The sequence below is a fragment of the Hippoglossus stenolepis genome, chromosome 10, assembly GCF_022539355.2.
Source record: "Hippoglossus stenolepis isolate QCI-W04-F060 chromosome 10, HSTE1.2, whole genome shotgun sequence".
Classification (NCBI taxonomy): domain Eukaryota; kingdom Metazoa; phylum Chordata; class Actinopteri; order Pleuronectiformes; family Pleuronectidae; genus Hippoglossus; species Hippoglossus stenolepis.
In genome coordinates, this window is record NC_061492.1 from 26,944,868 (window position 1) to 26,955,937 (window position 11,070).

The 11,070-nt window shown below is 46.7% G+C and overlaps 22 non-coding genes and 1 pseudogene across 22 annotated transcripts; all 23 read right to left on the reverse strand.

The window, feature by feature from the left end:
* On the reverse strand, positions 1–110 carry LOC124853048 (annotated as a pseudogene).
* Positions 111–281: 171 nt separating this feature from the next.
* On the reverse strand, positions 282–394 carry LOC124853249. The gene has a single exon (XR_007033592.1). It is a non-coding gene; the product is annotated as a U5 spliceosomal RNA (small nuclear RNA).
* A 496-nt stretch (positions 395–890) lies between these two features.
* On the reverse strand, positions 891–1,082 carry LOC124854344. Its single transcript, XR_007034588.1, has one exon. It is a non-coding gene; the product is annotated as a U2 spliceosomal RNA (small nuclear RNA).
* Positions 1,083–1,258: 176 nt separating this feature from the next.
* LOC124853380 lies at positions 1,259–1,371 on the reverse strand. Its single transcript, XR_007033723.1, has one exon. It is a non-coding gene; the product is annotated as a U5 spliceosomal RNA (small nuclear RNA).
* A 499-nt stretch (positions 1,372–1,870) lies between these two features.
* LOC124854167 lies at positions 1,871–2,061 on the reverse strand. Its single transcript, XR_007034415.1, has one exon. It is a non-coding gene; the product is annotated as a U2 spliceosomal RNA (small nuclear RNA).
* Positions 2,062–2,237: 176 nt separating this feature from the next.
* Positions 2,238–2,347, reverse strand: LOC124853866. The gene has a single exon (XR_007034198.1). It is a non-coding gene; the product is annotated as a U5 spliceosomal RNA (small nuclear RNA).
* A 495-nt stretch (positions 2,348–2,842) lies between these two features.
* LOC124852770 lies at positions 2,843–3,030 on the reverse strand. Its single transcript, XR_007033193.1, has one exon. It is a non-coding gene; the product is annotated as a U2 spliceosomal RNA (small nuclear RNA).
* Positions 3,031–3,208: 178 nt separating this feature from the next.
* On the reverse strand, positions 3,209–3,322 carry LOC124853567. Its single transcript, XR_007033908.1, has one exon. It is a non-coding gene; the product is annotated as a U5 spliceosomal RNA (small nuclear RNA).
* Positions 3,323–3,813: 491 nt separating this feature from the next.
* LOC124854374 lies at positions 3,814–4,002 on the reverse strand. Its single transcript, XR_007034618.1, has one exon. It is a non-coding gene; the product is annotated as a U2 spliceosomal RNA (small nuclear RNA).
* Positions 4,003–4,178: 176 nt separating this feature from the next.
* On the reverse strand, positions 4,179–4,290 carry LOC124853256. Its single transcript, XR_007033599.1, has one exon. It is a non-coding gene; the product is annotated as a U5 spliceosomal RNA (small nuclear RNA).
* A 492-nt stretch (positions 4,291–4,782) lies between these two features.
* LOC124854208 lies at positions 4,783–4,972 on the reverse strand. The gene has a single exon (XR_007034454.1). It is a non-coding gene; the product is annotated as a U2 spliceosomal RNA (small nuclear RNA).
* A 175-nt stretch (positions 4,973–5,147) lies between these two features.
* On the reverse strand, positions 5,148–5,259 carry LOC124853323. Its single transcript, XR_007033666.1, has one exon. It is a non-coding gene; the product is annotated as a U5 spliceosomal RNA (small nuclear RNA).
* Positions 5,260–5,752: 493 nt separating this feature from the next.
* Positions 5,753–5,943, reverse strand: LOC124853995. The gene has a single exon (XR_007034290.1). It is a non-coding gene; the product is annotated as a U2 spliceosomal RNA (small nuclear RNA).
* Positions 5,944–6,121: 178 nt separating this feature from the next.
* Positions 6,122–6,231, reverse strand: LOC124853658. Its single transcript, XR_007033998.1, has one exon. It is a non-coding gene; the product is annotated as a U5 spliceosomal RNA (small nuclear RNA).
* Positions 6,232–6,733: 502 nt separating this feature from the next.
* LOC124852698 lies at positions 6,734–6,920 on the reverse strand. The gene has a single exon (XR_007033121.1). It is a non-coding gene; the product is annotated as a U2 spliceosomal RNA (small nuclear RNA).
* Positions 6,921–7,093: 173 nt separating this feature from the next.
* LOC124853563 lies at positions 7,094–7,202 on the reverse strand. The gene has a single exon (XR_007033904.1). It is a non-coding gene; the product is annotated as a U5 spliceosomal RNA (small nuclear RNA).
* A 494-nt stretch (positions 7,203–7,696) lies between these two features.
* Positions 7,697–7,884, reverse strand: LOC124854272. The gene has a single exon (XR_007034516.1). It is a non-coding gene; the product is annotated as a U2 spliceosomal RNA (small nuclear RNA).
* A 178-nt stretch (positions 7,885–8,062) lies between these two features.
* LOC124853694 lies at positions 8,063–8,172 on the reverse strand. Its single transcript, XR_007034033.1, has one exon. It is a non-coding gene; the product is annotated as a U5 spliceosomal RNA (small nuclear RNA).
* Positions 8,173–8,668: 496 nt separating this feature from the next.
* Positions 8,669–8,862, reverse strand: LOC124854171. The gene has a single exon (XR_007034419.1). It is a non-coding gene; the product is annotated as a U2 spliceosomal RNA (small nuclear RNA).
* Positions 8,863–9,038: 176 nt separating this feature from the next.
* LOC124853651 lies at positions 9,039–9,151 on the reverse strand. Its single transcript, XR_007033991.1, has one exon. It is a non-coding gene; the product is annotated as a U5 spliceosomal RNA (small nuclear RNA).
* Positions 9,152–9,638: 487 nt separating this feature from the next.
* LOC124852752 lies at positions 9,639–9,825 on the reverse strand. The gene has a single exon (XR_007033175.1). It is a non-coding gene; the product is annotated as a U2 spliceosomal RNA (small nuclear RNA).
* Positions 9,826–10,009: 184 nt separating this feature from the next.
* Positions 10,010–10,122, reverse strand: LOC124853224. The gene has a single exon (XR_007033567.1). It is a non-coding gene; the product is annotated as a U5 spliceosomal RNA (small nuclear RNA).
* Positions 10,123–10,615: 493 nt separating this feature from the next.
* On the reverse strand, positions 10,616–10,806 carry LOC124853853. Its single transcript, XR_007034186.1, has one exon. It is a non-coding gene; the product is annotated as a U2 spliceosomal RNA (small nuclear RNA).
* Between the last annotated feature and the right edge of the window lie 264 nt (positions 10,807–11,070).

Here is an 11,070-nt window from a genome sequence, read left to right on the forward strand (position 1 = left end):
CATGCAAAAATCTGCTTAATATGTAGTCCTCATATAGAGGACATATCAGATATTAAACTGATAAGAACAGATACTACACTTGATCTTAGCCAAAAGGCCGAGAGCGATAAGCCCCAAGTGTTGGATGTCCACGCTAAGCCTTGGCACAAATCTCACTTGTTGTGGTACCCTGTCGTAGGTGCATAACAATGGCTGCTGCTTATCACCTCCGCCATAAGCTCTCCTTTGTGGCGCTTGATTTCTGACCTAGACAGCTCTTTGACTTTTCACCTCATAAGGCTCAGCCATACAGCAAAGCCTGCCAAAAATATATTCAACTCATGTTTGTTCCTCTCCACGGAAGTCTTTAGTAAAAGGCGAAAGACTTGTGCGCTATGAAGAGAAACCAGAGTCAGCATGGCCCTCTGTTGGAGAGCAGCAGAGGAGCCTCTCGGTCACAGTCACCACCTTCACGGTAGGCCTCTTTGCTTTCCGCATGTCAGATCCCAGTATGCAACATTCCCAACCCGCCCCCATCTGCCAACCAAAATTATACACGTCTTTATTACCTCCTGCCCTGACTACTGTGATTGGCTTTAAGCCTGCCTAAGCAATACATCCCTGAACCACTTACATTCGCTCCAAAATGCTGACTCTGGTTTTCACCAAGTCTCCCAGAAGGTCTTGAGTGAAAGCAAGTTTCATTCTTGACAAACGCTTCTAACTCAATTTGGAATCCAGTTCAAGCTCATTGTGACCTCTGCATGGTCACGCCACTAAGCAGTGAGCCATCAGAGCGGTTTCACACACTTGTGTGTGCCAGGCCGTTACCTCAGTTTCATTGAGCCAGTGTAGAATTCACTTTTGATACGCGACAATTGTTTGAGTGTTTGGTTTTCTACAAGGTAAGAACAGAGTGCACTGCTCCCAGCGGCACTGCAATGCTAGGTCGATGCGTGGAGAGAAAGGAGCAAGCTCCAAATTACTGCCCCTCATGCCAAAAATCTGTTAATATGTAGTCCTACATATAGAGGACATATCAGATATTAAACTGATAAGAACAGATACTACACTTGATCTTAGCCAAAAGGCCGAGAAGCGATAAGCCCCAAGTGTTGGATGTCCACGCAAGCTCTTGGCACAAATCTCACTTGTTGTGGTACCCTGCTCGTAGGTGTGTATAACAATGGCTGCTGCTTATCACCTCCGCCCCAAGCTCTCCTTTGTGGCGCTTGATTTCTGACCTAGACAGCTCTTTTGACTTTTCACAATTTCATAAGGCTCAGCCACAGCAAAGCCTGCAAAAATATATTCAACCATGTTTGTTCCTCTCCACGGAAGTCTTTAGTAAAAGGCGAAAGACTTGTGCGTTATGAAGAGAAACCAGAGTCAGCATGGCCCTCTGTTGGAGAGCAGCAGAGGAGCCTCTCGGTCACAGTCACCACCTTCACGGTAGGCCTCTCTTTGCTTTCCGCATGTCAGATCCCAGTATGCAACATTCCCAACCCGCCCCCATCTGCCAACCAAAATTATACACGTCTTTATTACCTCCTGCCCTGACTACTGTGATTGGCTTTAAGCCTGCCTAAGCAATACATCCCTGAACCACTTACATTCGCTCCAAAATGCTGACTCTGGTTTCTCACCAAGTCTCCCAGAAGGTCTTGAGGAAAGCAAGTTTCATTCTTGACAAACGCTTCTAACTCAATTTGGAATCCAGTTCAAGCTCATTGTGACCCCTCTGCATGGTCACGCTACTAAGCAGTGAGCCATCAGAGCGGTTTCACACACTTGTGTGTGCCAGGCCGATACCTCAGTTTCATTGAGCCAGTGTAGAATTCACTTTGATACGCGACAATTGTTTGAGTGTTTGGTTTTCTACAAGGTAAGAACAGAGTGCACCGCTCCCAGCGGCACTGCAATGCTAGGTCGATGCGTGGAGAGAAAGGAGCAAGCTCCAAATTACTGCCCTCATGCCAAAAATCTGCTTAATATGTAGTCCCCATATAGAGGACATATCAGATATTAAACTGATAAGAACAGATACTACACTTGATCTTAGCTAAATGGCAGAGAAGCGATAAGCCCCAAGTGTTGGATGTCCACGCCAAGCTCTTGGCACAAATCTCACTTGTTGTGGTACCCTGTCTGTAGGTGTGTACACAATGGCTGCTGCTTATCACCTCCCCCAAGCTCTCCTTTGTGGCGCTTTGATTTCTGACCTAGACAGCCTTTGACTTTTCACACTTCATAAGGCTCAGCCATACAGCAAAGCCTGCCAAAAATATATTCAACTCATGTTTGTTCTTCCACGGAAGTCTTTAGTAAAAGGCGAAAACTTGTGCGTTATGAAGAGAAACCAGAGTCAGCATGGCCCTCTGTGGAGAGCAGCAGAGGAGCCTCTCGGTCACAGTCACCACCTTCACGGTAGGCCTCTCTTTGCTTTCCGCATGTCAGATCCCAGTATGCAACATTCCCAACCCGCCCCATCTGCCAACCAAAATTATACACGTCTTTATTACCTCCTGCCCTGACTACTGTGATTGGCTTTAAGCCTGCCTAAGCAATACATCCCTGAACCACTTACATTCTGCTCCAAAATGCTGACTTGGTTTCTCACCAAGTCTCCAGAAGGTCTTGAGTGAAAGCAAGTTTCCATTCTTGACAAACGCTTCTAACTAATTTGGAATCCAGTTCAAGCTCATTGTGACTCCTGCATGGTCACGCCACTAAGCAGTGAGCCATCAGAGCGGTTTCACACACTTGTGTGTGCCAGGCCGTTACCTCAGTTTCATTGAGCCAGTGTAGAATTCACTTTGATACGCGACAATTGTTTGAGTGTTTGGTTTTCTACAAGGTAAGAACAGAGTGCACCGCTCCCAGCGGCACTGCAATGCTAGGTCGATGTGGAGAGAAAGGAGCAAGCTCCAAATTTCTGCCCTCATGCCAAAATCTGCTTAATATGTAGTCCTCATATAGAGGACATATCAGATATTAAACTGATAAGAACAGATACTACACTTGATCTTAGCCAAAAGGCCGAGGCGATAAGCCCCAAGTGTTGGATGTCCACGCCAAGCTCTTGGCACAAATCTCACTTGTTGTGGTACCCTGCTCGTAGGTGTGCATAACAATGGCTGCTGCTTATCACCTCCGCCCAAGCTCTCCTTTGTGGCGCTTGATTTCTGACCTAGACAGCTCTTTGACTTTTCACACCCTCATAAGGCTCAGCCATACAGCACACAAGCCTGCCAAAAATATATTCAACTCATGTTTGTTCCTTCCACGGAAGTCTTTAGTAAAAGGCGAAAGACTTGTGCGGCATGAAGAGAAACCAGAGTCAGCATGGCCCTCTGTTGAGAGCAGCAGAGGAGCCTCTCGGTCACAGTCACCACCTTCACGGTAGGCCTCTTTGCTTTCCGCATGTCAGATCCCAGTATGCAACATTCTAACCCGCCCCATCTGCCAACCAAAATTATACACGTCTTTATTACCTCCTGCCCTGACTACTGTGATTGGTTTTAGCCTGCCTACAATACATCCCTGAACCACTTACATTCGCTCCAAAATGCTGACTCTGGTTTCTCACCAAGTCTCCCAGAAGGTCTTGAGGAAAGCAAGTTTCCATTCTTGACAAACGCTTCTAACTCAATTTGGAATCCAGTTCAAGCTCAGTCTGACCTCCGCATGGTCACGCCACTAAGCAGTGAGCCATCAGAGCGGTTTCACACACTTGTGTGTGCCAGGCCGTTACCTCAGTTTCATTGAGCCAGTGTAGAATTCACTTTTGATACGCGACAATTGTTTGAGTGTTTGGTTTTCTACAAGGTAAGAACAGAGTGCACTGCTCCAAGCGGCACTGCAATGCTAGGTCGATGCGTTGAGAGAAAGGAGCAAGCTCCAAATTTCTGCCCTCATGCCAAAAATCTGCTTAATATGTAGTCCTCATAGAGGACATATCAGATATTAAACTGATAAGAACAGATACTACACTTGATCTTAGCTAAAAGGCCGAGAAGCGATAAGCCCCAAGTGTTGGATGTCCACGCTAAGCTCTTGGCACAAATTCACTTGTTGTGGGTACACTGCTCGTAGGTGTGCATAACAATGGCTGCTGCTTATCACCTCCGCCAAGCCTCCTTTGTGGCGCTTGATTTCTGACCTAGACAGCTCTTTGACTTTTCATAATTCTCAAGGCTCAGCCATACAGCAAAGCCTGCCAAAAATATATCAACTCATGTTTGTTCCTCTCCACGGAAGTCTTTAGTAAAAGGCGAAAGACTTGTGCGTTATGAAGAGAAACCAGAGTCAGCATGGCCTCTGTTGAGAGCAGCAGAGGAGCCTCTCAGTCACAGTCACCACCTTCACGGTAGGCCTCTCTTTGCTTTCGCATGTCAGATCCCAGTATGCAACATTCCCAACCCGCCCCATCTGCCAACCAAAATTATACACGCCTTTATTACCTCCTGCCCTGACTACTGTGATTGGCTTTTAAGCCTGCCTAAGCAATACATCCCTGAACCACTTACATCCGCTCCAAAATGCTGACTCTGGTTTCTCACCAAGTCTCCCAGAAGGTCTTGAGTGAAAGCAAGTTTCCATTCTGACAAACGCTTCTAACTCAATTTGGAATCCAGTTCAAGCTCATTGTGACCCCTGCATGGTCACGCCACTAAGCAGTGAGCCATCAGAGCGGTTTCTTCCACTTGTGTGTGCCAATGCGATCAGTTTCATTGAGCCAGTGTAGAATTCACTTTTGATACGCGACAATTGTTTTAGTGTTTGGTTTTCTACAAGGTAAGAACAGAGTGCACCGTTCCCAGCGGCACTGCAATGCTAGGTCGATGCGTGGAGAGAAAGGAGCAAGCTCCAAATTTCTGCCCTCATGCCAAAATCTGCTTAATATGTAGTCCCTATATAGAGGACATATCAGATATTAAACTGATAAGAACAGATACTACACTTGATCTTAGCCAAAAGGCCGAGAAGCGATAAGCCCCAAGTGTTGGATGTCCACGCCAAGCTCTTGGCACAAATCTCACTTGTTGTGGTACTCTCGTCTAGGTGTGCATAACAATGGCTGCTGCTTATCACCTCCGCCCAAGCTCTCCTTTGTGGCGCTTGATTTCTGACCTAGACAGCCTTTGACTTTTCACACCTATAAGGCTCAGCCATACAGCAAAGCCTGCCAAAAATATATTCAACTCATGTTTGTTCCTCTCCACGGAAGTCTTTAGTAAAAGGCGAAAGACTTGTGCGTATGAAGAGAAACCAGAGTCAGCATGGCCCTCTGTTGAGCAGCAGAGGAGCCTCTCGGTCACAGTCACCACCTTCACGGTAGGCCTCTTTGCTTTCCGCATGTCAGATCCCAGTATGCAACATTCCCAACCCGCCTCATCTGCCAACCAAAATTATACACGTCTTTATTACCTCCTGCCCTGACTACTGTGATTGGCTTTTAAGCCTGCCTAAGCAATACATCCCTGAACCACTTACATTCGCTCCAAAATGCTGACTTGGTTTCTCACCAAGTCTCCCAGAAGGTCTTGAGTGAAAGCAAGTTTCCATTCTTGACAAACGCTTCTAACTCAATTTGAATCCAGTTCAAGCTCATTGTGACCCCGTGCATGGTCACGCTACTAAGCAGTGAGCCATCAGAGCGGTTTCACACACTTGTGTGTGCCAGGCCGTTACTCAGTTTCATTGAGCCAGTGTAGAATTCACTTTTGATACGCGACAATTGTTTGAGTGTTTGGTTTTCTACAAGGTAAGAACAGAGTGCACCGCTCCCAGCGGCACTGCAATGCTAGGTCGATGCGTGGAGAGAAAGGAGCAAGCTCCAAATTTCTGCCCCTCATGCCAAAATCTGCTTAATATGTAGTCCTCATAGAGAGGACATATCAGATATTAAACTGATAAGAACAGATACTACACTTGATCTTAGCCAAAAGGCCGAGAAGCGATAAGCCCCAAGTGTTGGATGTCCACGCCAAGCTCTTGGCACAAATCTCACTTGTTGTGGTACCCCGCTCGTAGGTGTGTAACAATGGCTGCTGCTTATCACCTCCGCCCCAAGCTCTCCTTTGTGGCGCTTGATTTCTGACCTAGACAGCTCTTTGACTTTTCACACTCTCATAAGGCTCAGCCATACAGCAAAGCCTGCCAAAAATATATTCAACTCATGTTTGTTCCTTCCACGGAAGTCTTTAGTAAAAGGCGAAAGACTTGTGTGATGAAGAGAAACCAGAGTCAGCATGGCCTCTGTTGGAGAGCAGCAGAGGAGCCTCTGTCACAGTCACCACCTTCACGGTAGGCCTCTCTTTGCTTTTCTCCGCATGTCAGATCCCAGTATGCAACATTCCCAACCCGCCCCATCTGCCAACCAAAATTATACACGTCTTTATTACCTCCTGCCCTGACTACTGTGATTGGCTTTAAGCCTGCCTAAGCAATACATCCCTGAACCACTTACATTCGCTCCAAAATGCTGACTCTGGTTTCTCACCAAGTCTCCCAGAAGGTCTTGAGGGAAAAAGCAAGTTTTTCATTCTTGACAAACGCTTCTAACCCAATTTGAATCCAGTTCAAGCTCATTGTGACCCCTGCATGGTCACGCCACTCACTAAGCAGTGAGCCATCAGAGCGGCTCTACACACTTGTGTGTGCCAGGCCGTTACCTCAGTTTCATTGAGCCAGTGTAGAATTCACTTTGATACGCGACAATTGTTTGAGTGTTTGGTTTTCACAAGGTAAGAACAGAGGCACCGCTCCCAGCGGCACTGCAATGCTAGGTCGATGCGGAGAGAAAGGAGAGCTCCAAATTACTGCCCTCATGCCAAAAATCTGCTTAATATGTAGTCCTCATATAGAGGACATATCAGATATTAAACTGATAAGAACAGATACTACACTTGATCTTAGCCAAAAGGCCGAGAAGCGATAAGCCCCAAGTGTTGATGTCCACGCAAGCTCTTGGCACAAATCTCACTTGTTGTGGTACCCTGCCCATAGGTGTGCATAACAATGGCTGCTGCTTATCACCTCCGCCCAAGCTTCCTTTGTGGCGCTTGATTTCTGACCTAGACAGCTCTTTGACTTTCAATACCATAAGGCTCAGCCATACAGCAAAGCCTGCCAAAATATATTCAACTCATGTTTGTTCCTCTCCACGGAAGTCTTTAGTAAAAGGCGAAAGACTTGTGCATGAAGAGAAACCAGAGTCAGCATGGCCTCTGTTGGAGAGCAGCAGAGGAGCCTCTCGGTCACAGTCACCACCTTCACGGTAGGCCTCTCTTTGCTTTCCGCATGTCAGATCCCAGTATGCAACATTCCCAACCCGCCCCATCTGCCAACCAAATTATACACGCCTTATTACCTCCTGCCCTGACTACTGTGATTGGCTTTTAAGCCTGCCTAAGCAATACATCCCTGAACCACTTACATTCGCTCCAAAATGCTGACTCTGGTTTCTCACCAAGTCTCCCAAGAAGGTCTTGAGTGAAAGCAAGTTTCCATTCTGACAAACGCTTCTAACTCAATTTGAATCCAGTTCAAGCTCATTGTGACCTGCATGGTCACGTCACTAAGCAGTGAGCCATCAGAGCGGTTTCACACACTTGTGTGTGCCAGGCCGTTACCTCAGTTTCATTGAGCCAGTGTAGAATTCACTTTTGATACGCAGCAATTGTTTGAGTGTTTGGTTTTCTACAAGGTAAGAACAGAGTGCACTGCCCAGCGGCACTGCAATGCTAGGTCGATGCGTGAGAGAAAGGAGCAAGCTCCAAATTTCTGCCCTCATGCCAAAAATCTGCTTAATATGTAGTCCTCATATAGAGGACATATCAGATATTAAACTGATAAGAACAGATACTACACTTGATCTTAGCCAAAAGGCCGAGAAGCGATAAGCCCCAAGTGTTGATGTCCACGCCAAGCTCTTGGCACAAATCTCACTTGTTGTGGTACCTGCCTCGTAGGTGTGCATAACAATGGCTGCTGCTTATCACCTCCGCCTAAGCTCTCCTTTGTGGCGCTTTGATTTCTGACCTAGACAGCTCTTTGACTTTCACAATTTCATAAGGCTCAGCCATACAGCAAAGCCTGCCAAAAATATATTCAACTCATGTTTGTTCCTCCACGGAAGTCTTTAGTAAAAGGCAAAGACTTGTGCGTTATGAAGAGAAACCAGAGTCAGCATGGCCCTCTGTTGGAGAGCAGCAGAGGAGCCTCTCGGTCACAGTCACCACCTTCACGGTAGGCCTCTCTTGCTTTCCGCATGTCAGATCCCAGTATGCAACATTCCCAACCCGCCCCCATCTGCCAACCAAAATTATACACGCGTCTTATTACCTCCTGCCCTGACTACTGTGATTGGCTTTTAAGCCTGCCTAAGCAATACATCCCTGAACCACTTACATTCGCTCCAAAATGCTGACTCTGGTTTCTCACCAAGTCTCCCAGAAGGTCTTGAGAAAGCAAGTTTCCATTCTTGACAAACGCTTCTAACTCAATTTGGAATCCAGTTCAAGCTCATTGTGACCCTGCATGGTCACGCACTAAGCAGTGAGCCATCAGAGCGGTTTCACACACTTGTGTGCCAGGCCCATTACCTCAGTTTCATTGAGCCAGTGTAGAATTCACTTTTGATACGGCGACAATTGTTTGAGTGTTTGGTTTCTACAAGGTAAGAACAGAGTGCACCGCTCCCAGCGGCACTGCAATGCTAGGTCGATGCGTGGAGAGAAAGGAGCAAGCTCCAAATTTCTGCCCTCATGCCAAAAATCTGCTTAATATGTAGTCCTATACATATAGAGGACATATCAGATATTAAACTGATAAGAACAGATACTACACTTGATCTTAGCCAAAAGGCCGAGAAGCGATAAGCCCCAAGTGTTGGATGTCCACGCCAAGCTCTTGGCACAAATCTCACTTGTTGTGGTACCCTGCCCGTAGGTGTGCATAACAATGGCTGCTGCTTATCACCTCCGCCCAAGCTCTCCTTTGTGGCGCTTGATTTCTGACCTAGACAGCTCTTTGACTTTTCACACTCTAAGGCTCAGCCATACAGCAAAGCCTGCCAAAAATATATTCAACTCATGTTTGTTCTCTCCACGGAAGTCTTTAGTAAAAGGCGAAAGACTTGAAGCGTTATGAAGAGAAACCAGAGTCAGCATGGCCCTCTGTTGGAGAGCAGCAGAGGAGCCTCTCGGTCACAGTCACCACCTTCACGGTAGGCCTCTCTTGCTTTCCGCATGTCAGATCCCAGTATGCAACATTCTAACCCGCCCCATCTGCCAACCAAAATTATACACGCGTCTTTATTACCTCCTGCCCTGACTACTGTGATTGGCTTTAAGCCTGCCTAAGCAATACATCCTGAACCACTTATATCTGCCCAAAATGCTGACTCTGGTTTCTACCAAGTCTCCCAGAAGGTCTTGAGGAAAGCAAGTTTCCATTCTTGACAAACGCTTCTAACTCAATTTGGAATCCAGTTCAAGCTCATTGTGACCTCTGCATGGTCACGCACTAAGCAGTGAGCCATCAGAGCGGTTCCACACACTTGTGTGTGCAGGTCGTAAGCCTCAGTTTCATTGAGCCAGAATTCACTTTGATACGCGACAATTGTTTGAGTGTTTGGTTTTCTACAGGGTAAGAACAGAGGCAGCTCCCAGCGGCACTGCAATGCTAGGTCGATGCGTGAGAGAAAGGAGCAAGCTCCAAATTACTGCCCTCATGCCAAAATCTGCTTAATATGTAGTCCTCATATAGAGGACATATCAGATATTAAACTGATAAGAACAGATACTACACTTGATCTTAGCCAAAAGGCCGAGAAGCGATAAGCCCCAAGTGTTGGATGTCCACGCCAAGCTCTTGGCACAAACTCACTTGTTGTGGTACCCTGCTCAGAGGGTGTGCATAACAATGGCTGCTGCTTATCACCTCCGCCCAAGCTCTCCTTTCCTTTGTTGCGCTTTGATTTCTGACCTAGACAGCTCTTTGACTTTTCACAATTTATAAGGCTCAGCCATACAGCAAAGCCTGCCAAAAATATATTCAACTCATGTTTGTTCCTCTCCACGGAAGTCTTTAGTAAAAGGCGAAAGACTTGTGCGTTATGAAGAGAAACCAGAGTCAGCATGGCCTCTGTTGGAGAGCAGCAGAGGAGCCTCTCGGTCACAGTCACCACCTTCACGGTAGGCCTCTCTTTGCTTTCCGCATGTCAGATCCCAGTATGCAACATTCCCAACCCGCCCCCATCTGCCAACCAAAATTATACACGTCTTTATTACCTCCTGCCTGACTACTGTGATTGGCTTTTAAGCCTGCCTAAGCAATACATCCCTGAACCACTTACATTCGCTCCAAAATGCTGACTCTGGTTTCTCACCAAGTCTCCCAGAAGGTCTTGAGTGAAAGCAAGTTTCCATTCTTGACAAACGCTTCTAACTCAATTTGGAATCCAGTTCAAGCTCATTGTGACCTGCATGGTCACGCCACTAAGCAGTGAGCCATCAGAGCGGTTTCACACCTGTGTGTGCCAGGCCGTTACCTCACTTTCATTGAGCCAGTGTAGAATTCACTTTGATACGCGACAATTGTTTGAGTGTTTGGTTTTCACAAGGTAAGAACAGAGTGCACCGCTCCCAGCGGCACTGCAATGCTAGGTCGATGCGTTGAGAGAAAGGAGCAAGCTCCAAATTTCTGCCCTCATGCCAAAAATCTGCTTAATATGTAGTCCTCATATAGAGGACATATCAGATATTAAACTGATAAGAACAGATACTACACTTGATCTTAGCCAAAAGGCCGAGAAGCGATAAGCCCCAAGTGTTGATGTCCACGCCAAGCTCTTGGCACAAATCTCACTTGTTGTGGTACCCTGCTCGTAGGTGTGCATAACAATGGCTGCTGCTTATCACCTCCGCCCAAGCTCTCCTTTGTGGCGCTTGATTTCTGACCTAGACAGCTCTTTGACTTTTCACAATTTCATAAGGCTCAGCCATACAGCAAAGCCTGCCAAAAATATTTCAACTCATGTTTGTTCCTTTCCACGGAAGTCTTTAGTAAAAGGCGAAAGACTTC